The sequence below is a fragment of the Zophobas morio genome, unplaced genomic scaffold, assembly GCF_036711695.1.
Source record: "Zophobas morio isolate AGI-343-1 ecotype UQ-CSIRO unplaced genomic scaffold, CSIRO_AGI_Zmor_V1 ptg000009l, whole genome shotgun sequence".
NCBI classification, from domain to species: Eukaryota; Metazoa; Arthropoda; class Insecta; order Coleoptera; family Tenebrionidae; genus Zophobas; species Zophobas morio.
Window position 1 is genome coordinate 2,229,327 of NW_026972114.1, and position 23,313 is coordinate 2,252,639.

The following is a 23,313-nucleotide window of genomic DNA, read 5'->3' on the forward strand; positions in this document are numbered from 1 at the left end:
AGAGACCTGGAAATGTAGCTGCGTAATTAGTTTTCCTGCATCCGCTAATTTTTCTAGTAACTCCAGACGATCTAGGGGTTCTTCCTCATCTTTTAAAATCATCGTGATGCCTTGTCCCAATGCTGATAAGGCTGAACCAGCTAAGTTCTGTTCTTGGGTAAATAGCTGATCCCTCTTGGCACCCGTTTCGTTCAGAGTAGCTGCCATTTCTTCATTTAATTCTGGGGCCTCGAGAGAAATATTCCCCTTTCGAGGATATTTGCCCACTACTTGGACTTTAATCTCTTTCGGCAATCCGTCAGACAGCCAAGATGCCCAACGCGACACCAAGCTCTCATGCAGCTCTACTTGATCTTTTTTCTTAGCCCCTGGATCATCTCCTAGAAGCAGTTCGACCTCGTTATCTAGCTTCTTAGACTCAGCTGCCTCAGTAGACTGGGCATCATCCTTTACTACTAGGCCCTCTTCCTCAGCCTGCATCTGCGCGATCTCCTCGAGGATCGTGTCTGAGTCCGAGGTACACCTGACTGACTCTTTGAACCCGGGATCCCCGACTAGAGGATTGACGGATTCATTTTCTTTACCAGGGTCAACCTGATTTCCATCTGCAAGGAAAATTAATTAATTAATTTTTCCCCTAATGCCAGATGAAAATTTAATGCACTGGTTGTTATTGCCTCCTACGTGCAAAATTCACCAGCCTGGACGCCCGTCAAGGTCTCATCCTATAGAGTCCTGACGTCGTGTTATTTTTTAGATAATTTCTAATAATTTAATTTACCTTTAGCGAGTGATTTTATAAATGTGTCCGTCAGACACTGCACCACTCTTTCTAACCTCTTAATCCGCTTCTCGCACTTGCTTTCCTCATCTCTTTCTCTGCTGCGTTTTTCCCCATGTGTAATCTTCGTCCGAAAGACAATAAAGGACAATAATTCTTGAAGAAACAGTTAGTTTCTTGATATAATTAAATCCTCAAACATGTTGTTTATTCTAGCACAAAAAACGTTATGACGATTAGCCGCTAGGGCGCGACGTAGGAGCAGGCGGCGGGAAGCCGAAATTTTAAATTTATTCTCTAAAGCTTGTGGTTGGATCTAGTCAAAGTAGCGGTACTACGATGTAATCTCGAAGAACGAGACTCGTAATATAATAAATAGATACCACCATGCCGTGTTCTTTCCCTAGGACAGCCTGTGACGACATCCTCCTGTCACACATCTCTCTCGTGCATGGAGGGATTACAATGAAGCTATCCTTGCCTGATCATTATTTGAATTTTGCGCGCTTAAATTTTAGGAAGTATGTCTGAACTAACTTCGGAAGAAAGATGTTGACAGCTTGATTTTATAAATAATTCACAGTAGATAACGAAAGGAATAGTAAATTATTGGGCAGCAATTGTGATCCTTTATGACTACATCACTTAAAATAGGATCTTTGTTCTAAATTCTAAAATTGTTTTTTGTAAAACAACTCGAAAGAGAGGTTAGAAGAAACATCTGTCAAAAGCGATTTGTTGCGCTGGTGCGGTACAAGAATGGAAGTGAAATAGATATATACAGATGAAATGCATATAACAAAGATGAAGATGTGGTGATCACACAAGGATAGCATTATACTACTCCCCTTGACGTAGAAAACGACAACATACACCTTCATGTCTAGTCACAGCTTTCAGTTTGAGTATTGGTATCTATTTCTTATATGATCTAAGCGCGCGACTAAGAAAACGGCGACAAAAGAGCGCCGAGATAAAAAAGCCCAATAATTAAATAATATGGGAAAAAATAGCGCCGAGACAAAACAGCACGCGATTAAATAGCGCTGGGACATTTTATTGCGCCATGAAATAGCGCAGCATTTTTAGCTTTGTAGTAGGTTTGTGCCAATCCAAAGTTTTTCTCATTTTGTCAAATTTTCAAACGCCCGTCATGGAATTTGCGAAATCACAAAAAGGTGGAAGAATATTTATTGTTTTATGGTGGTTACCGCTACCGCAAAAACAAAGAGAACATCCATTCCGTTTCTTGGAAGTATTCTCAAAAGGGATGCAAAGGGAGATTGCTAGTGTCAGAAAATTCAAGTGAACCGACTCCAACAACGGCTCATAGTCACGGCTCAGATCCGGCGAAGAAAGAAGTCGGAAGTGTGAAGCAATCTATGAGGGAATTGGCGGAAACTTCCAAAACCAAGGTAGATAATTCAAACCTCCATTGGAGGTACTTCCGAAGAAGCCGCAGCCCTCTTACCGACATACGACTCGAGAAGCTCTGGTAATTTTACCTGCCGAGAGGAAGTCGTAATTGAAGAACACCACAGGAAAGAGGTGAAAATTTTCTGCTCATAGACACAGAATTCTTGTTTTTGGCACCAGAACGAATTTGGACACATTAAAGGAGTTTCGACACTGGGCGATCGACGGTACATTCAAGACCTCGCCTCCATTATTTCAATTATTATTTACTGTGCACGTAATAATAGACGGAAAAGCGATTCCTGTGATATTCGGTCTATTGCCCAACAAGCAAGAACAAACTTACATGAAATTTTGTGAAAGGATACTGGAAGTGGAACCAAACTTGGGCCCAGAAACAGTTTTGGTGGACTTCGAAATAGCATCTTTGAATGCAGTCAGAATGTGTTTCGGGCAAGCAAGAACCGTCGGCGGTTTTTTCATCTAAGCCAAAATTTATGGCGAAAAATTCAGCAAACCCATCTAACGGAACAACAGCGAAGTCAGAATAGGATGTAAGATGTTGCTTGCTCTTGCATTTGTACCTGAAAGGGACGTGCAGTTTGCGTTGGAGATTATCGATGAAAATTTTCCTCATGAACTGCTACCTTTAGTAGAATATTGGGAGAAAACTTACGTCGGAAAACGAATGCATAATTTGAGGCCTAGGTACGATATCAACATCTGGAATATGTTTGATCGAATGTTAACGGACCTACCAAGGTCGAACAACTAGTTAGAAGCTTGACACAACTCTTTCAAACACTCTTTGGATTGCCAACACCCTCAAATCTATAAGTTTATTAGACAGGGAACAAAGTGCTACAGAAATGCATATGGCGAGGTACAGATCGAGAATAAGAGATCGAGAATCGGATGTAAATATGTTCAGCTGAGAAAGCGGTTGAAAGTATTGGTTTCGGAGTACTCATTTGCAAATGTTGAAAACTATTTGAAATCTGTGGCGTTAAACTTACCGCTTTAATCGTTTATTGTTTGTTTAATTTTTGAATAGTGTGTTTCTAGTTCTGAATTAAAGTTGAGTTGATTTTGTGTGGTTTATTCATAACCGATCTATTATGAGTCTATAGTGTTACCCTTTTGAGACGTCTTATTGGGCTAGTAAAGGCAATTTTTAACATTTACGTCAATATTCATATTATTAATATTCACATCAGGACATCATTCTCGCTTGTCTACCCTGTTCTGAGGTATTCTATATGCCTAATAGTAATAAGACAATACATAATATAATTAATAGGTAACTATTAATTGTCACAGATTATTTTGTCGCGTGTTAATTTATCCTAGCGCCCTTTAGACTCTAAATGATATTGTCCTACGCCATTTTTTACAGCGCGTTTTTGTCTCGGCACTGTTTTGTCGCAGTTTTTTAATCGCGCGCTATTTGTCCAACGCTGTTTTTTGGCAGAGCCACACTTGACAGTACAACCAAATACAGCCAACCATAAAAAGTCCCTATATTAATACGGAAACATCCTCGACTTGGCAACAATGTATGGCTTATTACGTCATGCCCAAAAGTGCGCGTGATTTAAATATTAATTTTTAATAATTTATTGCTACACTATGAATAATCCCATGCACTTTTTACAACAATACCCTTGTTTTATGAGTTCTGCTGAATCATTTTCTGGCTTTACTCAAAAACGTGCAAGATGCCTATTCTCCTCTATGTCTGCTAATAAACTGCTGCTTGATAATTGTTTCAAAGTTTTTGACGTACATCTTGATTTGTAGAGTACTTTTTTAAGTTTAAGAATTTTTTATTGTTGGTGTCTATTAATAAAATACAATTTTTTCTTTCGCGGAGTGAGGGTTTTTAGTCTATTACAACCTATTGCTTTCAACACGCTGTCACTGTTTTGTCTTTTTTTTTTTTTGTTGAAGAGTTAATGGCAGAAGGACTACATGATCTCTTTTGTTGATGAGGAGTTGACGAAATTAAACTATTACGAGGATCAGTTATTTGATCTGAGCAAAAATTATTGTACCCCGTTGGTGTTACACATCTTTCGCTAATATTATTCACGTGCGACGAACAATAATCGTGTTCATTAGTAATAGAAAATCTATCGGAAATATTGTTATTATAATTATTAAATATTGTAGGTACGGCAAATTTGTGTAATCTGGTGCGTAAGGTACTAGTGAAAAAGTTATTAGTAAAATGATCTTCACATAAATAAATAAACTTTTTTGTCAGTATATTCAACATAGCCGGGAAATGCATTGTTTAAAGCAGTGAACCATATTTGCCTTTGTTCTGTCGCTTTCGGAAAAGAAAAAAAATGTTTGTTTGTACCCGATACATACACATTTTGACAAGAAGGCACTTTGCATTTGTATTTATAGTTTTTTTATCCATTGTACTTCTGACAGCCACAACACACTTTTACGTACTTGACATTATCCTGGTTATTATCGTACATGACTAGTACACAGGTACTCAAATAAATTTACTCTTATAACTAACAATTTATACATACTGAGTTTGCAACTTTTCTATGGGGTTGACGGTTGCTGGAACAAATTTTCATGTCCCACATGGTGTGAAGTAGGTACTAAATAATTTATCGTCATCGACATGCTCATTCTTGTTGTTGCTCTCACGCTAACAAATTCTTGACTTCCTGCAGAATTTGAAGAAATCCGAAGATTAGCCACATTCACCTGCAATATCCATCTCTATTTTCTACCCAATTCATATATAGTGGTGTTGCTCGTAACTGCCATTCGATGTTCCTTCTTATAAAGACTGGTTTCTCAATGGGTATTTACTAGTTCTTAGCTACGGAACTAAAAATAACACATTTAGATTGTTGAACACCGTATTTACATTTTCATCTTACATACCTAATAAATACCGAAGTCTTGCAAGGACAAACAATTTGGTTAATTGTGTGATGTTGTACGGTGAGTTGGACCAACTCAATCAAAGCACAACTGAATTTCTGGCTAAAAATTTCATTGCACATTATTATAGGTGTTACAGTAATTACAAACAACAAACTTACCGTCTAACAGGAATATGATTTCAATGCTTCAAATGACTTATTTAGAATTCAATTCACACGAAAACAAACGCCAACAGCCACCTCAACAGACAACAGTAAGCTCAAAAACATCAAAAACACAGATCAAAATCAAGCTCTGTTTACTGGTCTATGGCTTAACCTAACAAATTTTAAATTTCTGATATTGTCACGTGCCCCCAAAAAACTTCGAAAAAAGAACCCACACTCCGAAAAAAATAAAACTTCAAAAATTTTAGAAAAAACTTAAGATCTATTTATTTGAAATAACCGAAATAAATTTACAAAAAAAAAGGAACTACTCACCTACTACTCGTGTTGTCGCCGTGGGCCACCACACACACTCTGCCTTCCGGAGCTCCGGCACGAGCCCAGGAAGACTCCCTCGTGCTGAGCTTGCAAAATCACAGTTCATCAATCTATGGCAAGCTCAGCATTATGGTCTCCCCGGTCTCCCGCCGTAACTCGCGGCTGGGCCATTTCCCGAAGAGAGGAATGTCGAAACTTTAAAACTCAAAAAATCTAATGTGACATATCCCCCCTCTTCGAAAAATCGCCGGACCCACGGCGATTAAAATAAGTTTACGAACAAAAATGTAAAATATATAAAAACGCTAAAATCTAAAATACATATGATCACAATTCATTTAAAAGTCCAAAATTTAAAACAACTGAACAAAATCAAAAAAATTACTATGTAAATATGAGAACACTTTAAAACAAAAAAAAAAAAAAGTTCCTGGAAGCGGAGTAACAGTCATCGACAACCTTTTGATGATAACACAATGTCACTATGCACTTTTTCTTGAAAAAGAGTTCGTTGTGTATACCGAAACTGGCCATTTTTTTTTTAAGTCAAAACGGGACGTCCATACATACTACTAATAAAATAAATCTAATATAGAATATAGATATACCATATATACATAACATAACATACCCCAGTGGGAAGGTTAACAATAAAAATAAACAGAACTTTTTAATCTTCTTTCTTTATTTTATGTTCACAAAAATTACAAATATTTTTAGTATTATAAGTAGTTATGAAAAATCAGAAGCAATCACCAGCTTCATTAAAGTAAAGCACCATTTATGTGACTAATTATTAAATTGCAACATAATATTATATTTTTAGTCGTATTTATATTTCTCGGAGGAACAAATTTGCTTTAATATTGATGGTGATGCGCGGTTTTAGAAAACGGGACAATTTTGCGTTCCAGATCATTATATGGGGACAACGGGACAGGTGGTCCAATAAAGAGACAGTCCCGTTCAAAATGGGACGTCTGGTCACTTTATGTATACCGAGTTTAGTTAACCAACGTCCGTGGTAGTCAAGGCTACTGGAAAGCTCACCGTCAGCACTAACACTCACAGTCACAGTGATAGTTCTCCAACGACAGCCCGTGGTACGGACGTGGTCACTTGGATTACGGACATCTCTGAATGGTGGTTGTGAACGGCGAAAATCTCAAAACTAGTGGAGTGTGAACCCCCATTGCTTAGGATATGTAGGTGGTGCCAGTAGACGATGATATGTTAGCGCCGGTAGCGAGATGATGCTGTGTATGAGGTGGCATATTCGTGGGTTGTGAGATCTTGACGTTACCCGGCTTGTGGTGGCGGTATGGCGACATAGTGGTGTTTGGTGTGTAGTGTGTAGTTGCTTAGTGCCGAAGTAAAGGTTGTCCATCTAAACTCAGCTTGCAGGCCATTATGCTTATCCAGTCCAGGATATCACAACCGAAAACAAATACAAAAGTGTAAGTGTAAGTGACATTTATGAATTAATGAAAATATAAATAAAAACAGTGGTTAATTGATTAAAATTAATAAAAATTAATTGGTAAAATACAACGGTATAACCCAGGACACTGTTCTAAATTAAGGTAGAACACTAAATATAAACACAAAATTTCTATGACTAGTTATAAGTTATCTGAAATTAAACTTTACTTATTACGTATTATTGAATTTGGAGTGATCATTCAAAACTATTTAGCAAAATAAATGTAAACGAGGCAATTTTAGAAACACACTTTAAAGTTAACAGGACATTTATCTATGAGTTTTACGATACTCACAGCGTAAATCTCCTGAAAATTTAAACTGCATTCAGTGAAATGTCGATACTGTTGCCTTGTTGAAATCTTTCAAAATTTTCTTGGTCGCCAAAATCTATTGTAAAGCGATTCGAATCTGTGCCGGAGGAATTCCTCAAAGTGCTGGTCCTACTGCAACGGCGCGACAGTAGGTACTGAAATATAAAGTATATCACAAATATAATAATCCCCGAAATGAGCAGCCCAAATAATGTATCATGATGATAAGTTACTTTATCTGTTGCGTTGACGGGCGCAGCTTGCGGTATTACGGTTAGGCCCGGGAGTCGGCTATGGAAAAGTAAATATAAAACGGCAATAGACAAAAGAATATTCCACAGCAGTAGGAGTGAGTCGCCGTGGAATCCATAAGTGTCAGCATATGATACCGTGGGGGTATAATCTGGGAAATGATTTCTTTTACGGTAGCTGTTGTAGTGGTAAGATTTAGATAAGGCATGCCTAGTGTCCAGTTTGAGTTTAAGTTCTCAGAAATATTAGCGAAAAGTATTTCATGATGAGGATTAGTGGGCTGTAACATGAATGATTTAAGATGCGACCATGCGGCGGGAATGATATGGTGCATTCATAAATTTGAAGGTTGATTTTCAGGGGAGGGGTAACGCTCCGGTATAAGATCGTATGTTTGAGATGACAATCTGCAATAACAAGGTAATTTTAGTTTTAATGCACCAGGGGTAGAATAAAATGTATTGGGTAATAATGTTTTGTGATTTTTACAAGTAATTATTAGATCGGGCTGGGGATGTGTGATAACGAACGTATCATGAGCAATTTCAGATATAGATACAAGTTGAGAAGTTATGCAATGCAGTGGACAATGCTGGTTAATTTCGGAAATTGAGGAACCTACATATAAAATTTTTGCACAGCCCGGACCATGTGCTGTGTCTGCAGCAAAACGGGGGAGGTAACACAATTTGGTTTCGTAAGGCTTACATTGGTGTAAAGCAGTGCCAGAAATTTGCTTTATAAAGTTGGTGCCTGTGAGGGTACTCTCGGACACAGCGAGGTAAAGGGTTTGATGTTGTATCGAACAAGTTTGATTATACCATGCAAAGGGAGTAGACAAAAGTTCATAAAGTCTCCAAGTTTCAGTGTTCCGAATCATTGGAAAACGTATATGAATATAAAGTTTAGTTTCGGTGAATGCACAATCACAGATTGGTAATTTATAAAATTTTGAGATGTCTGAAAGGGGTATGGCTAGTCCTCGTCCGGATAAATTAATTTGAGCTGATAATATTTTTAAATCGTGTTGAAGAATTTTAGAGTTAACAATAAGACTTGGGATTTGATGGTTTCGACAACTGTCAAGAATGTTTTGGCGTTTAAGAATGCGGTTAATTTGAATAAAACGTCGAAGGTTAGCGAAATGACTTTTGAGGTTGAAAAGAATCGCGGCAATGCTAAATTCTTGCCTGTGAGAGGTAGTGTTAATGAGATTATTTATGTAGTTTGTTATTTTGTGAAGACGGGCGTCTGTTGCGTTAAAAGCAGAGCGACATTCATTCGCAAAATGGGAAAATTTTTCAGAATTAGTGGAGATTAGGTTTAGAGCATCAGTAAGCCCGTGTGTGAGATGAGAAACTTGTTTTTGAATAACCGTTTCTGAAGAAACAAGAGAATCTAATTTATGCTGAGTAGCTACCCCACAACACCATGCCATAGCGTCGCCAATAAAATCCAATGCACGTCTTTGCTTTAACTTTGAACCTGTAAAATTTTTGAAAATATTTAGATTCCAGCTGTCTTTCCAGGGTTGCAGTTCTAATTCATAGGCGTCTGCCAAACTTAGAAGATAATTTACAAAAATGCATTCTTCTGATGAAGCCTTGTGGCAGAACTCGGGGTAAGAGGTGGGGGTTGGGGCCGCTGTAAAAGTGTCCTCAATCCACTCCGAGCTCGTGGTGTAGAAGAGCGGAATTGTAGAATCGTAGGTTATGATTTCAGGTAATTCTCGCCAAAAAGCGCCAGCGGTAACCTCAAACTGTCCCTGAGCTGATGCGAGTAGCAAAAGTAATAACAACATTTTGTTTTCTTTTTGAAACCTAAAAAAAGAAAATATTAGTATCGAGTGCTATACGAAAATTGCTTTACATTGAGTTAAGACGTGGAATTGTTGGGGGTGTCCAAGGGTCGTTTTATAAGGCAAAATACGGCTAACATGGACTATGTCGGTTTTGCTAGTTTTTGTTGGCCCTTTTCTAATTTCGTAATCCACCTCATTTACTTTTTTAACAACATAATATGGTCCAAAATATTTTAAAAGCAGCTTTTCACTTTTTCCGATTTTTCGTACCGGTGTAAAAATTTTTACCTTATCGCCAGGTTGGTATTCAATGTGACGATGTCTCACATCGTAACGAGCTTTCTCACATTTTTGCCGTGCTGTGATGTTTTGCACACCTAAAGCTCGTGCAGCGAGAGCCTTTTCCCTTATTTCAGCTGCGGTGGTAGTATCTGGTTCTTGCATTAAGTTTGTCTCTTCCGTAAACTAACATAAATGGCGAAAATTGCGTGGTATCTTGTCTACAAGTATTATAAGCAAATGTGACATGGGGTAAGTATGTGTCCCAGTCCGTTTGAGCTGTACTTGTATAAATGGCTAACATATCGGCCAGAGTTTTATTAAAGCGCTCGGTTAAACCGTTGCATTGGGGGTGGTAACTTGTGGTAATATCCCCATTATTTGTAGAAGTTCACGAATTAATTGGGATCGAAAATTAGTACCTCTATCGCTTAGAAAATACCGAGGGGTGCCGTGCCGGGTTAAAATTTGCTCTAGTACGAACTTCGCACCTTGTTCCGCTGTTGCATTCGGTAATGCACGCGTCTCGGCCCATCGAGTGGCATAATCGGTTCTAAGGGCGGGATCTTTGTCTTGCTCGGTAACAATATTTTCATCTGTTAATAAGAAAGTAGGTAGGTCAAATAAATCGTCATTTTCCCGAGGAGGTGGGTCAACTGGGCTACGAAAAAGGCAGTCAGCATCTGTGTGAGCTTTGCCGTTTTTATAACGAATCGTGTAATCGAATTCTTGTAGTTTGATGGATCACCGTGTCAAACGTTTATTAGTGTAATCTGTATGTTTTAGGAAGCATAACGCGTGATGATCAGTTATGATATGTACTGGTCGACCTAAAATGAAGTGACGGAAACGGGTTAAACCATAAATAATCGCAAGTGCCTCTAGTTCGGAAATGGTGTTGTTTTTTTCCGCATTAGTTAGGGCTCTACTACTATAAGCGATTGGGTGCATCGCCTTGTTAAAATTTTGGAGTAATACTACCAGTGGCGTAACAATCAAAGTGCGGGCCTGTGTTCTACAACACTGTGGGGCCCCTAATGAACAGCGAAATAAAAATATTTAAAAATACGAGTATAATGAGTAAAGAATGAGTAGATTGCAATTAGCGCTAACGTTTTATTAAAATCATTCTACCTGAAACATTGAATTAAAAAAATAAAATACAATAATTACCTGAAGACATATAATAATTAAAATATATACATTATTAGTAACTAGCCGACCCGCCAAACGTTGTTTTGGCATTTCTAGTAGTATTTTGGTACATAGTTAAATAAAAAATTAAATTAAGATAAATACATAAAAATTTATCGTACGACAATGATTATATTCAATGGCCATCTTGCAACCCTATTACGCATCTGTGGATGAAAGCGAAGATACTCATATCGTTATTAAAAAATGGGGGTTGGTGGTAGAAGGGTCAAAATTTAGGGTTATATGTATTTTTTGATGCCAAATCTTAAAAAAAATAAAAAAAAATGTCTAAAAAATAAAATAAGTTTGGTGGGGCACCCTTACCACTTAGGGGTTTAAAAAATAGTTTACTAGACCTACCGAATATACACAAAAAATGTCATAAAAATCGGTCAAGGCATTTCGAAGGAGATTGGTTACAAACACTATGACACCAGAATTTTATATTAGATTATTTTAGAAAAAAATTCATTACCATAAAAAGGGTTATACTGAGTCGACCTTAAAAGATTGACGTATGCTGTCGCGGACTTTTTTTTAGAACTTTTAGAAGGGAACAATTCCATCATACATGATTTTTATGTAACTTTAACCGTTTAATAAGCAGCGTAAGCAACGGAAGCTGTCAAAGGACGAATAATTTTCCCGTTTTTCCGATATTTTTCATTGCTGCTTCGCTCCTATTAATCATAGGGTGATGTTATATAGCCTATAACCTTCCTCGATAAACGGACTTTCCAACACAAAAAGATTTCTTGAATTCAAACCAGTAGTTTCTGAGATTGGCGCGTTCAACCAAACAAACTCTTCAACTTTATAATATAAGTAAGTATAAAAGTATAGATAAAATGCCATTTTTTTTTTAATCTCAAAATTGTTTTCTTTTTGCTTTTCAATGGGCACAAGTTGATACAAAATTTGACACATCTAAGCTTCTAGCAATTTGAGAGATTCAATGAAGATAATCTGCATTGGCTCATTGTTTCTTAAAAAATGTTTAGTCATTTTTAATTTCGAAAAAGATCTTTCCGCTGAAACCACCGAAAGAGGTATTGTAAGAAAAGTGAAACATGCTGTGATAATTTCAGTGACACTAGTACAGGAAGGTCATTCTGTAATAATTTCTCAGTCCAGTTTTTTTTTTACTGAAAAAATTAGTTGTAACATACGTCAGATATATTTTATTATTCCAAAAAAGCACCACAAGTACAAAATTAAAATAGTTTTGAAAATACGAAAATTTTCATAAAACACAACTGAAACTGATTTTTTTTATTTCACGTTTTATTACAGCATGAAGTTTCACTGTAGAACTGAGGACAAAATTTAAGTATTTTGTTGTCTTGCATCATAAATTAGTCATACTTTTGTCGGATAAAGATTGGTAATTTACTACATGGGGTGTTAGATTTGCTACAATGGGATTGTGACACTGCGACAGGTTTATTACAAACAGATGCTACTGCATTTTCGACCGCCGGTGCCGGTCGCTAAAACCCGAGTTTATTGAGTCTATGATATTGAGATGCCGCCCTTCGCAGCAAAAAATTCGTAAATAGCAATCAACCATCGATCCTGGGATTACAGCACATTTTCGAATTTTTTATTTCAGGATGTAATTTGGGCGATAATATAAAAAAAAAATTAATAAAAAAATGTTCGTGTGACCGGACCGGGCCCCTTGAAGCAGCGGGCCCGTGTTCCGCCGAACACGTGGAACACCGGTAGTTACGCCACTGAATACTACACCCAAGCCGTCAATGCTTGCGTCAGCTCGGAGTTCGCATTCAACTGTCGGGTTGAAGTGAGTGAGAACAGGCGGTTCAGTTAATTTTCATTTGAGAAGTTCGAACGCTTGTGATTGATCTGGACCCCAATGAAATGCTAATTTTGGCGAGATGAGTTTATAAAGTGGGCGTGAAATCTTCGCGAAGTTTTCAATAAATTTGCGATAAAAATTACACAGACCTAAAAAACTTTGAAGTTTTTTCCGATTAGTCGGTTGAGGAAAATTTTGGATTGCCTTGAGTTTAGCTGGATCAGGCTTTATTGAATTTTTATCGACAATATGTTCTAAAATTTTAACTTGCTCAGCAAAAAAGACGCACTTCTCGGTTTTTAGCTTTAGGTTGGCCTCGCGTAGGCGTTGGAAAACGAGTTCAAGTTTTTCCAAATGTTCTTGGAAGGTTTTGGAATAAATAATTAAATTATCTAAATAGACTAAAACGCAAGACCATTTTAGAGCGTGGAAAACTCTGTCAGTTAGGTCTCGAAACGTGCTAGGCGCATTACAAAGACCAAAAGGAAGTCGCTGAAACTCGAATAATCCAAACCCAGGCGTTACGAATGCGGTGTATTTTTTGGAATTTTCAACAATCCCTACTTGCCAAAACCCTGAGAACATATCTAAAGTCGAGAAGTACTTAGCATCTCCTAAATAAGATAAAATTTCGTCTATGTTGCTCAAAGGGTAGTTGGATTTTTTTGTAATACTGTTTAATTTTCGATAATCCACGCAAAAACGAGTTTTTCCGGATTCACCTTTTTTCCGACTAAAACAATTGGTGATGAATAAGGAGAGTGCGACGGTCGAATTATGTCTTGTTGTAACATTTCATCGAGTTGAGTACGAATAAATTCACGTTCCACGGGTGATATTTTGTAAGGTTTCCTTTTGAATGCAGTGTCATCAATCACGTCAATTTTAAGTTCAATTAAGTTAGTATGTCCAATTTCGGCAAGATCATCAGCAAAAACATCAGAATAGGTTTCTAATAATTGAGAGAGGCATTCGCGTTCAGTGGGTGATAACTTAGAGTGTATCGCAAAATTTCTTTGTGGGGTTGTTTGACAAGAATTATTAAGTAGATATAAGGGTTGATTATTAGAATTTTCGAAAAGATAACCAATGGTAGTGTTTTTTATTAAGGTCAGAATATGGGGATTAAATGATGTTACAGAAAAATGTGTAAAATCCGAATTTACAATTTGAGCATCATTGATTAAAAGTTTACGAGGAACTGTGAAATTACTGTTTGGGATGAATGTGTAATTGGATGCATCAGCAATTGGTGGCGATACTGATGTTAATACAGAAAGTCGCTGATTGGGGTCTAGTCGATAATCTTGAGTTAACTGTATTTTTGTTAGTTCTGTGTTACAATTTTCCTCGGGTAAATAATTAGGTAAAAAGTCAAAGCCCGAGAGACTTGATTTAGCATTTGGATGTAATGACCGCGATGAACTGAGTTCATGCAAATGAACTAAGAGTTCTGGTAATGATTCAGCAATTTCCTCAGAGGAAATGCTATCGAACACCAAGATGTCCAGATATATGTCTTGGAAAAGGAATTCGATCATATTGTGTATAATATGTTTGCCTGCAGATTTCGGATAAAATTTTTCGAAGTAAATTTTTGTAATATTTTTTGTGGCAAGGGCGTGTTTTAACTTACACAATAAGTCCCAATAAGAATTTTCGTCTAATGTGGTAAGAATGAGAAGAAAATTGGGTGTTTGTGCATTTTCATTATTTTGCAATAAAGTAGGGAACCCGGAGTACGTTTTATCGTATAGCCAGTATACACACGGGTAAGAAGAAAGAGTTTTTTGGCCGAGAAGAGATCCTTGCGATATTTGATTTACTTATGAGCGGTGGCTGGGAAGACTTAAACATTTCGAATGAAAAAAGTTGTGGGTTAGACGAAACAGTTTTGGGGCGAGTAGAAATAGCACTTTTGGACGTTGTGTCGATTATGTTACAAAATTTTTTGGCACTGTGACTCGTAAAATTAACGCAAGTAGTGGAACCCACAGAAGGTTTCTCGGTATCGGGTGTCGATTGTCTAAAATTACTATGTGAAATTGTCCGCGTAACTTTATCTGTATTTTTTGGAACTGCATTTTGGAGATCTGCTCTCGTATTCCGATGGTTATTAAAAAAATAAAAATGGTTATAAGTGTTTTGGGATTTAAAATTTTGGGGATCCCAAAAGGGTATCGTGGTGTTACGATTTTTCCACGCAAAATTTACAACTTTTTGTTTAAAGTTTATAGTAGCATTAAAATTACTCATAAACTGTGTACCTAAAATTAGGGAGTGACCGAAGTTGGGTATTACCACCGCGTTACACGTAGTATAGTATATTTTAAGTCAAATTGTGCCGTACCTAGAATAGGAATTTTGTTATTTCCGGGACCCGTTAGTAATTGAGTTAATTGATTGTTTGGAATAAAATTTGGAAGCAGTTCTTGAGAAATTACGTTGGGTGCTACACCCGTATCTAAAATTATTTGTAGGGGTTTGTTATTTACTTTCCCTGAAATTGTCAGAATTTTAGTGTAAGACTCTTCCGAGAAAGGACGGACACCAGGGAGTACATTTAAAAATTTTGGCGTCCTTGATCGTTTGGGGGAGAATGTTGTTGTAAACGACATGTATTGGCAAAATGACCTATTCTATTGCAGTTGTAACACCGAGGCCTACCGTTATTTGTGCGAGTAACTGGTAAATATTGATTTTGATTTCTGGAAAAATTTTGGGACCTATTTGGATTTTGAAAATTTGATGAGTACTGCATGTTTGTAAAATTGCGGGGAAGTGTAAAACGCGAAAATCTATTTGTATTTGAAGACGGAGTTGAAAAAGAACTTGGGTGCCGAGGATGAAAATTTTGATTAGGCGGTGCAAATGGATGTCGACGTCGGAAATTTGGATTGGAGGGTGGAAATGGGGGAGAACGTGTGTTAACATAACCGTTTGGTGAAAATGGTGTTTTCGGTCGTAGTTCATTTATAGAAGTCGACGTATTTTTATCAATTTTTTCTAGTTTGTCAATAATAGTTGTAAGATCGTAGATAGTGGTGCAATCATGCTTTGAAAGCTGATAGTTTGTATAAAATTTTGGGTGTAAACCCCTTTCAAAATACTTAATAAATTGACTGTCATCCATGAGTGGATCGACATCATATGCTAACAACTTTAGTTTGTAAAAATATTCTCGAATACTTTCGGAGTTAAATTGTTTTCTATTTGCAAATTCAAATTCTGCATCTTTATTTGGTTTTAACGGGAATTCTACTTTAAATTCTAGTACAATATCTTTCCAGGTACTGGAGGTATTGTTTTCAACATAATTTTCATACCAACGGTTTGCAATACCGCTCAAAAATGTACCGAAATAGGTTATTTTTAAATTTTCATCCCACCCATTGGCGATGGCGCAACGGTCATAACTCCTAAGAAAAGTTTCTGCATCATGAAAACAGGGGTCGAAAATAGGTGGGCTTACGAACTGTGGCGTGGCGGCCGATTTCGAGGACTCAAAAGCCTCTTTGATTGTACTTCGGCGTGGCATGGTATTACTAGTTGGGGTAATGTAACGACGACGGTATGTGTTTATGTTTTCGCGCGGCACGGAATTTTGAATAATCGGAGTCAAGTCCGGAGCAGAGGAAATTCGTTGCAACGAGACGAAAAACGTGGGCTTATGAAACTCGGACTGATCGGTTGAATCAGTTTTCTTCTTAATTTGTATGTTAATATTAGACATTAAAAAGATTATTATTTAAATATTAAATTTTTTCTGAGCAAGGTATCATGTAAAATTTACAAGGGATCAGTTTGCGCCTCCACCAAATATGTCACGTGCCCCCAAAAATCTTCAAAAAAAAGAACCCACACTCCGAAAAAAATAAAACTTCAAAAATTTTAGAAAAAAACTTAAGATCTATTTATTTGAGATAACCGAAATAAATTTACAAAAAAAAAGGAACTACTCACCTACTACTCCTGTTGTCGCCGTGGGCCACCACACACACTCTGCCTTCCGGAGCTCCCGCACGAGCCCAGGAAGACTCCCTCGTGCTGAGCTTGCAAAATCACAGTTCATCAATCTATGGCAAGCTCAGCATTATGGTCTCCCCGGTCTCCCGCCGTAACTCGCGGCTGGGCCATTTCCCGAAGAGAGGAATGTCGAAACTTTAAACCTCAAAAAATCTAATGTGACAATATTTTTTCGTGTTTTTTTTTTTTATTTTGTTACACTGGGGAAACGAGGTAATTCGAACTTTGTAGTGTTTTACACAGTTTCCCGAATAATCCCAAATCAGTAAAATTATTATTATTATTATTATTATTATTATTGGTATCTAAGTTGGTCAACAGGCTTTTGCCCAGTTACTGACCAACATAATGCACGTGAACTTAATATAATAAATACATATATCAGCGGCTGTCCATCACCACTGTCCCATTTAGGTTATAAGTATTTATACATATTAATTAAGATTAAATTCCTGGTGCTGCCAAACTTCGAAGATCTGCTCTTCTTAACGCAAAAATGTCTGCATCTAATTTCTGTGTTAAGTAGGCACTAACTATTTGATGAACTGGTGACATTGCTAACGCATTTGTTCTAGCTGTCTCTAGATGGAATAAGTTATATGACCGATAATTGAAAGATGGAATCCGTAGGGATATCTTAGATAGCAAATATGGACAGTCGACTTCATAATCCAGAATTTGTGGCAAAAATTTAATAGAAAAATATTTCCTTCTCTTAGTTAATGATGGCAGTTGTACATATTGCAATAAATTCTCATGTGGAGCGCCTCTAATAGGATATTCACCGGTGCACCTAAAAATAAAGGTTTTACACAAACGACGTTGAACTTTTTCAAGTGACCATGCATGTGTATGATAAATTGGCGACCACACCAAGCATGCATATTCAAGTTTCGATCTTACAAAGCTTTTATACAAAATTAACAGCGCTTGTTGATCTTTAAATTGAGTAGTACTACGAATAATAAATCCTAGACTCTTATAGGCTGATGAAACAATCGCTTCGACATGGTTACGGAACGTAAGCTTGTTATCGAAAATAATACCCATATCTTTTACAGTTTCAGACCTTTTAACTATGGTTCCACCAATCACGTAATTAAATTGAAGATATTCAGTTTTTCGTGTATAACTGACAATTCTGCATTTGTCAGAATTTAACTGCATATTACAGTCCCATAAACCCGTTTCAATCATTTGAATATTACGTTGTAGATTGTTGCAATCTTCTAATGTGAGCACATGCCGATATATTTTCAAATCATCAGCATATAACAGATACCGGACATTCAATTTCTTTGTCAAGTCATCTATATACATATATTGCAAAAAAAAGTGGACCCAACACCGAGCCTTGTGGGACTCCTGATGTCTGTTTAAAGAAGGACGACTTATAACCCCGATATTGCACAAACTGATGTCTATCCCACAGGTAGGACTTAACTAAAGTTAGAAGATCTAATGAGAATCCAAAAGACTCCATTTTGTAAATCAAAATCTGATGATCCACTCGATCAAAAGCCTTTGACATGTCCATATAGACAACATCTACCTGAATTTGATGGTCAATATTTTCACACAAAAATTGAGTAACAGAAGCAAGGTTTGTAACAGTCGACCGTTTTTCAGTAAAACCGTGCTGATACGGAGAAATCTGGTTCATGACATGTTTATAAGTTCTGTCATACAGGATGAATTCAAACACTTTGCTAAAGTTATTAATGATAGAGATCGGCCGGTAATTTTTGATTTCAGACTGATCGCCATTTTTGAATATGGGACTTATTTTCGTAACTCTCCACTGCATAGGAAAAACACATGTTTTTAGTATAAGATTAAAAATTATTTTAAGCGCAGTTACAAACGAGGCTTTGCAGTCATGAATTAAGAAGGCTGGAATTAAATCAGGACCCGTAGTTTGTTTAGGCTTCAGTTTACTTAAGGCTTTGCAGATTTCAGCATCTGTCACCATATAATTTGCAAAAAGAGTATTGGTATTGATCTGTACATTACTTGGAGGTGAAGACGTGGATGACACTGCAAATGAACTACTGAAATACTGAGCAAATGCATTTACTACTTCTTGAGGTTTTGAAATGATGTTTTCATTATAGTTCATGAGATTTGGGATGGATGCAGTATTTTTTAAGTTGCGCACATACGACCAAAAACTTTTGGGGTTAGACTTGATGTCGCTGCTGATTTTAATGATATAATTATCATAAGCTACTTTAATTTCATGCTTAACCTGAGTTCTAAGAGCCTTAAGTTGCTCATAATCTTCAACCCGACCGTATTTTTTCGATCTTTTCCATATTTTATGCTTGCATTTAATAAGATGTATAATTCGTGATGTATACCAAACAGGATAGTTTCCTTTAGAACGAGATTTCAGTGGAACATGCCTATCAAGAATGCCATAGAGCTTGTTATAAAAAGAGTCAACAGCCCCATTTACATCGGAGTTGGTACTGAGAAACGACCATTCTACAGAATACAGTTCGGTATATAGAGCCATATAATTCGCTTTTTTAAAGTTGTACTCCCGAAGATGGGATATAGAAAAGTTATTATTGTTCGACACCCTATCAAGTACTGTTGATATTTCCAGTGCCGGATGGTGAGTGTCTTCATGCAATATTACTTCAGATGCTTTTATTACTTGACATTTTACATTGCTGAGCAGTAGGTCAAGAATTCTATCATTCATATTCAATACTGTATTATATTGTGTAAGATTAAAGAAGTTTGATAAAGAAATGTAACTACTATACATTGAAGAATTAACAAACTGATGTAAGTTTTGTTGAGACCAATTCACATATTCTGGAATATTAAAGTCTCCCAGTATCATTACAGATGAGCCATATAGTTCTTGAACAGACACTAAAAAGTCAAAAAACGCATCGTAATCACCGGTATTAGTAGATGGTGGAATATACACTAAACAGATAAGAAAATGCCTATATCGAACAGAAATTTTTACTAACAGTATATCAATATGTGTAATGTTTTCATCCCTATGGTACATATCACAAATGTTTAACTTAACAGCATCAAAATTTTTTCTAATTGCAAGTAATACCCCTCCGCCTCTCTTAGTTAAACGGGAAGAATGGTTACGGTCGGATCTGAAAACATTATAGCTATCGCCATTAAATATTTCTCCATCTGCTACGCTCTCATTTAGCCATGTCTCCGTAAATGTAATGATATCATAACAAAATGTATGAGAGTATAATAAGATATTGCTCAACTTAGTATTTATGCCTCTCACATTTTGATAATAACACATTAAATTGAGATCAGAATTATTTTTATGAGATTGACTAATTGATGAGTTTAAGGTCTCACTAGAAGCAGACTTAGAGACAGTGGTAAAAGTTAGTTGCTACGACTCTGATAAACCGAAAACATCAGTTTTTAGTTTTTTAATTAAGTTTTTGTAGAATATACAATGCTCATAGTCCCAGCAGGCATGGGAAATTTCTGCAATACCCAGATTATCTCTTGCTTGAATGGTAGAGCAGTTAATGCATTGTAGTTGTTCTTCTGTAGCTTTGCAATCTTTTAATTCATGCACAGCAGAGCATCTCGGACAGGAGACATTTTTCTTGCAGTTCCTAACAGAATGATTGAAGCCGATACACCTATAGCACCGGATGACATCCACAGCGTCATAAATGTTACAGCCATCCAAACCAATTAAACAATGACCAAAATTTAACGCATATTTGTAGGATGAAATGTCAACTTGCAAAATTACCTGAAAGGTTTTCTGGCGATTTTTTATCGGTGCATATTTCAGAAGAGTGCACTGAGTAGTTTCAGAAAAGATATGTTTATTCTGTTTTAACAAAAAAGGAACAATCATCTCTTCACATATATCATCAGAGATGCCCGAAATACGAATACGAGGTAAAGGCGTCTTAACATCATGAATGTCATATTTTTCATCAAGTTTTTTATTTTGTACAAGCTTTTTTAGTTCATCAGGATTTCGACAATTTAAGAGCACTCCACCGTTTCTAATAGACTTCACTCTTGCAATCCCAAGTTCATCAGTGTTTTCCGGATTAAAAGTTGTAATAAGGTCGGATTTCGTTTGTGTGGTTGTTTGAGCAGGATTTTTTGGTTTCACTACCAGAGCAGAAGTACTTTTAAGTGTAGCAGCATATGATACCGCAGGTTCTTTAGGAATTTGAGCATCACGATTGGGATATTGTTGGATTACTGTCCTAATTTCTTCACGTAATAAGTAATTTTCGTGCTTTAAATCAGCAACTTGCTGGTTAAGTTTATTAAAACTCTCGGAAACTACGCGGGAAAATTCTGTAAATACTTCTTTTAAAAAGTCTGGAAGTTTTTGTAATGCCTCACTATCAATCAGTGATGGGCATGAAACATCACCCGGATTTTTAAGAGAAAAGGGGCTACAGAAACCACAACCCCATGTTTGTAACAAGCCTGTTTCTTTCAAAGATGTTACCGCTAATTTATTTAAGTTAACGCATGCTAGGTGATAATTTGCCCCACATTCTTTGCGACAATTAATGTAGTCATCTGCCCTGCCTCGGAATGGGACTATTTGGCGCGGCCGACTTGGCGCGAGCCATTTTGGCGCAAGGCCAACTTGGCGCAGGGACACTTTGGCGCAAGCCATCTTGGCGCGAGTACGTCGGTATATAATATAAAAAATATTTATTTTTTGTACCGTGGTTTGCACTCTGTTATTTATGCTAAGTGTAGGCAACCAAATACACAGTTTCATTCGCACAAATTCCAATAACTAAATGATCCACGGAGCAAGAAGTTCCACGTTTAGGAGTATGTTTATAATGGGGTGCAGGGCGCGAAGCGCCCGTGTGTCCATTAAAAAGTCGACATTACCCCACCACGCGTTGGAGACTATAAAAATTAAGTTATGCTAACAACGGGTACAATTTTTGTATAATTATATCTATTTTTCTTGGTGCGAGTTCATTCGCGCCAAGATGGTCCGCGCCAAGATAGCTTGCGCCAAAGTGTCCCTGCGCCAAGTTGGCTTTGCGCCAAAATGTCTCGCGCCAAGTCGGCCGCGCCAAGTTGGCCGCGCCAAGTCGGCCGCGCCGAATTGTCCTAGACCGGCCCTGCCTATAGTCTTATTGCATTTTCTGCATTTAATTGCCATATTTAAGAGCAAAAGAAATCCCCCTGACGGGGGAAGTCAGTAAACGATATCGGATGACACTAATAAGAACTTGAATAAGAAAAACTTAAAATAAATTAACCTTACACACTCCAGTTGTTAGAATAGAGAGCAAAAAAGACACTCATCTACCAATCTTATCAGTTGAATAGAAAGTATCCAAAGGAGGAAAACTAGTAAAAATTTGCAACCCTGTGCAAATTAACCACCCAATTCACCACCTAAGCACAAGCGCACACTATACCGTTCACCGTTCACCGGTATGAAATATTATGAAATTAGGAAACTTAAAAAAATAATTCTCTATTATTTTAGCAGGAGCAAACTTATTTGGTGTCAAAAATAGTCCAAGCTAAGTTGTTTCTAAAACATCTTTTTCAGACTGTTGCAAAAACCAGTTTGAATCATATTAACAAAAATACGAAAAAAAAAATTACGATTAGCCCGGTTCTACGGTAATTTTTGAGTCAAGTGAGAGCACCTGAGAGAGTGATTTCAAAAGGAAAACATTTTTATGTACCACAGTCTGAAATTAAATTGTTTACAAAGTAAGACCGGGATCTAAATATACTTCAGAGAATTTGACATTATCAGAATTTTGTTTTAAATTCAAATCTCAAATTGTGAAAACCAAGTTTTAAGGAAATTTCGACAAGTGTAGCTTAAGACAGTTATATCGTGGTGTCAGAGCTTATAGAGGTGGTATCATCGACAAACAATATAAGTTACGAATTTAAATGGCCAAAATATATATCATTTATAAGTAATGTATATAAATAATACAATAAAATTTATATAGTACTAAAACATATGTACATTAAAATCACTATAGTACAGTTGCTACTTATTTTTGTTTGACGACTAGAGAATTTGTTGCTAAAATCATTGATAATTTAATTTAAAAAAAAAAATCGATAATAGGAAACACCAAAAAAAAACAGTAAATGCGATTGGTCTAATTAAAGTACCTACTGATATACTTGAATAAACATTTAAACAACACATTTTTTGTTTTCAGTGTATTATAGTCAAAGGGCGGCGACCTTGGAGTTGAGAACTGTGCGGACCACAACATATATGCACATGACCAGTGCGGCACGGTGTCGATCAATTCGTTGGCCGACTACACTGCATTGGGATCGCAGTCTTATCGCTTGTTTTTCAGGTGCAATACGCACCTGTACATAGGCGTCGAGTACTCCTTGCACATCAAACGCTTAGAAGTGGCGCAGTCGGAGCAGTATTCATTTGTAAAATAGCAAATTATTAACAAAAATGTGCTTAACATTTTAGTTTCTTTTTATTTATATATATCTGTGTGGAGGTTTTTCATTTTTACGAATCTTATTTTGAT

At 36.8% G+C, this 23,313-nt stretch overlaps 1 long non-coding RNA gene across 1 annotated transcript in view; it reads left to right on the top strand.

Moving 5' to 3' along the window:
• Positions 1–23,291, top strand: part of LOC135125748 (uncharacterized) — a 164,810-nt gene extending 141,519 nt beyond the window's left edge. Inside the window, exon 2 of the long non-coding RNA XR_010279948.1 lies at positions 22,978–23,291. This is a non-coding gene — a long non-coding RNA (uncharacterized LOC135125748). The remainder of the gene's footprint in view (positions 1–22,977) is intronic.
• The last annotated feature ends 22 nt before the right edge of the window (positions 23,292–23,313 follow it).